Source organism: Schistocerca americana, chromosome 1 (genome assembly GCF_021461395.2).
Source record: "Schistocerca americana isolate TAMUIC-IGC-003095 chromosome 1, iqSchAmer2.1, whole genome shotgun sequence".
NCBI classification, from domain to species: domain Eukaryota; kingdom Metazoa; phylum Arthropoda; class Insecta; order Orthoptera; family Acrididae; genus Schistocerca; species Schistocerca americana.
Window position 1 is genome coordinate 1,215,532,464 of NC_060119.1, and position 4,126 is coordinate 1,215,536,589.

Consider the following 4,126-nt stretch of genomic DNA (forward strand, 5'->3'; position numbering starts at 1 on the left):
TTCGGCGATGATATGCGCAGTTTAAAGCTTCTGGATGCCTCTGTTAGGGGAAATCAACGGGTCGGCCTGCGGTGAGCGAAGAAACGGTTGAACGCGTGCGGGCAAGGTTCACGCGTAGCCCGCGGAAGTCGACGAATAAAGCAAGCAGGGAGCTAAACGTACCACAGCCGACGGTTTGGAAAATCTTACGGAAAAGGCTAAAGCAGAAGCCTTACCGTATACAATTGCTACAAGCCCTGACACCCGATGACAAAGTCAAACGCTTTGAATTTTCGGCGCGGTTGCAACAGCTCATGGAAGAGGATGCGTTCAGTGCGAAACTTTTTTCAGTGACGAAGCAACATTTTTTCTTAATGGTGAAGTGAACAGACACAATGTGCGAATCTGGGCGGTAGAGAATCCTCACGCATTCGTGCAGCAAATTCGCAATTCACCAAAAGTTAACGTGTTTTGTGCAATCTCACGGTTTAAAGTTTACGGCTCCTTTTTCTTCTGCGAAAAAGATGTTACAGGACACGTGTATCTGGACATGCTGGAAAATTGGTTCATACCACAACTGGAGACCGACAGCGCCGACTTCATCTTTCAACAGGATGGTGCTCCACCGCACTTCCATCATGATGTTCGGCATTTCTTAAACAGGAGATTGGAAAACCGATGGGTCGATCGTGGTGGAGATCATGATCAGCAATTCATGTCATGGCCTCCACGCTCTCCCGACTTAACCCCATGCGATTTCTTTCTGTAGGGTTAGGTGAAAGATTCAGTGTTTAAACCTCCTGTACCAAGAAACGTGCCAGAACTGCGAGCTCGCATCAACGATGCTTTCGAACTCATTGATGGAGACACGCTGCGCCGAGTGTGGGAGGAACTTGATTATCGGCTTGATGTCTGCCGAATCACTTAAGGGGCACATATCGAACATTTGTGAATGCCTAAAAAAACTTTTTGAGTTTTTGTATGTGTGTGCAAAGCATTGTGAAAACATCTCAAATAGTAAAGTTATTGTAGAGCTGTGAAATCGCTTCAATCATTTGTAATAACCCTGTACAATTATTAGATATCCAATGGTATTGTACATACCAAATTAAATAAAAATGTCCTGTTTCATACCCTTCCTTTACTGCAATAGTAAATTTTAGAGGGTTTAATAATTGAGGGTCAAGGAATTTGCCTCAAGAAATAACAAGATATTCAAGCAGTCACGTGATGCACGAAGTTTTGTCACATGTCGATACCGATAGTTGACGAAATGCAGAATAGCACCTGATAAAATAAGAGGAGGAAATGTGGCATTTTTGATTGCTTTGGGGATTAGCTCATGAGAGTTACAGTACCGAAACGCATTCCTCGGAGTCCGGTATTACCAGACGATTGACTGTAATACCTTCAGTGGCTTCAGTACTTGACTATATGGTTAAAATCTCTGCAATAAGCTTTTACGTCACTCATGGTATTCGCAGAAAAATTACCCTGCGTTTAAGTTAGGATTTTAATTAGTCTTGTAATTAATTACAACACTATGTTAGCTAAGAAAATTGCAACTGATCACATCACTACAGGTTAGCTGGATCACGTGGCTGGCTGGCGTCGTCCAAGTTAAATACGCCGGTAAGTTGTCGCCCCGTGTCAGCGCCGAGTGGAAGCGCGCGTAATGCACAGCATATAACGTATCCTTACTATCGGCTGTGCTCGAGACAGCTTGGTTTCCGCTCCACGTGAAACGATATCCATTAGGTTCCAGCTAAGCGGAAGAATACATACTGTAATGTTTAGAGCAGGTTCACCCATACGATGAACGCAGTACAGGGTTGCGAACTCCTGTGCCCTTTCCCATTCACCTATAATGACTGCTGCTACGCGGCGATCGGTGAGATCGCTACGATGCAGCAGTGGTTAGGGAGCACAGTTCTCTCGCCGTTTCTCGCGGGGAGTTGCCAGCGCCGCTGTCGAAGTGTGCGCGGTTCCACTGTTTCACTTGCGCGGTTTAAAGCGCGCAAGACAATGACGCTGCGAGTTCGCAATGATCGCTCTTCTGCGTGGCGCTCTCCAACAGATCAGCACGAATACCGCTGCGGCTCGAGGCTTTCCGTTTTCCTGTTTCAAATATCTGAGTACTTCCTCATGACTGCTGCCGTGTCCAACTGTTAACTGCGGGGAATTAAAAAAAAAATGGCTCTGAGCACTACGGGACGTAACATCTACGGTCATCGGTCCCCTAGGACTTAGAACTACTTAAACCTAAATAAAGGACAGCACACAACACCCAGCCATCACGAGGCAGAGAAAATCCCCGACCCCGCCGGGAATCGAACCCGGGAACCCGGGCGTGGGAAGCGAGAACGCTACCGCACGACCACGAGATGCGGGCGCGGGGAATTCATTTGGGAAACTAACAAAATCTCTCGTCTAAGTAGCGCTCCCCGAGAGATAAGCGCCGGCGGAAGTGGCCGCGCGGTTCTGGCGCTGCAGTCTGGAACCGCGATACCGCTACGGTCGCAGGTTCGAATCCTGCCTCTGGCATGGATGTGTGTGATGTCCTTAGGTTGGTTAGGTTTAACTAGTTCTAAGTTGTAGGGGACTAATGACCTCAGCAGTTGAGTCCCATAGTGCTCAGAGCCATTTGAACCATTTTTGAGAGATAAGCAAAAATACCACTGAAGCTCGAGGCTTTCCGTTTTCCTGTTTCAAATATCTGAGTACTTCCTCATGACTCCTGCCGTGTCCAGTTGTTAACTGCGGGGAATTCATTAGAAACTAACACGAGGACGCCTAGAGAGTTGTAAATGCTTTTGATGATCCTTTCTGTACGTCTTTCCGAAGTAAATGGCAAGAGCCAATTTGTTCTACCTGTCATAAGGGGATTTCTCTCTTCTTTTCATTTCAGTGGCACTGTATACCACAACCTTCTGTTATTCCTGACAGGGCCCACTACCTCTACACTTGTATACCTGTATTTGCGCTATGTTTGCTATTCTCTGTACGACACACTGAATGCGCTCTGCTATGCATTTGGGATATAAAAGAGAAGACAAAAATGAGTCAACACCGTAGACGTGTTTTTTGTCAGGATGACATGAATGAGTCTTAATGGCGTACGATTGTAGGCGTCCAGAAGTACGGGCATTCCACGACATGGATTGTACAGGAGTTATATGCACCTAGGACTACTTCACTTATGTTATTAGGAAATGGAACCGTGAAGTGAGCGCTATACCCTATTATTGAAAAAAACTAAACTCCTCTCGAACAGGCCATGAAGGACCAGCGGTACTGACTGGCCGCCGTGTCATCCTCAGCTCATAGGCGTCACTGGATGGGATGTGGAGGGGCATGTGGTCAGCACACCGCTCTCGCGGACGTATGACGGTTTCCGAGACCGGAGCCGCCACTTCTCAAGTAGTTCCTCAGTTTGCCTCACAAGGGCTGAGTGCACCCCGCTTGCCAACAGCGCTCGGCAGACTGGATGGTCACCCATCAAAGTGCTAGCCCAGCCCGACAGCGCTTAACTTCGGTGATCTGACAGGAACTGGTGTTACCACTGCGGCAAAGCCGTTGGCACCCGATTATTGACGTTTTACAAATTAAATGAAAAGGGCTTCACGACTCTAAAGCTGTACGAAAGAATCGTCATAAACAACCGTCAACGGCAGAACAGGATTTACAGTGCAGTTGACCGATAGAAATAAGTGCTGAAACGTACATTACTGCGGTTACTGTTCTGCTAACTTAACGTTCTCCATAGATGAGAAGCATTTCTATCTTCTCTTCGTTGCTGCGCATTGTACTCACTTTTCAACTGAAGATGGTTGACTGAATGATCGGTGTGAGTTTTCCTTGTCTTTCCATTTGTTTGCTTTCAACTCCTTCTAGAGGACGGGTTACGTTACCCCGGGTGTGCTTGCAGAGGAGAGTCGTAATAAATTTTGTGTTACGTTTCTATTGTATTGATTGCATTTGTCTCTGTCGCCAAAAATGTTTATTTTCTATATTTTTTCACTTCTCACGACGAGTTTTGGTATCACCATTATCAGATATTACGTCAATACATAGTACCTTGTTATTTTATAAATTCCTTCATCACGTCAGTGCGCAAACTATCTCAGGCTATATGGGATGTTACAAG

The 4,126-nt window shown here is 46.2% G+C and overlaps 1 pseudogene; it reads right to left on the reverse strand.

The window, feature by feature from the left end:
• Positions 1 to 3,442: 3,442 nt before the first annotated feature.
• Positions 3,443 to 3,560, reverse strand: LOC124555678 (annotated as a pseudogene).
• Between the last annotated feature and the right edge of the window lie 566 nt (positions 3,561 to 4,126).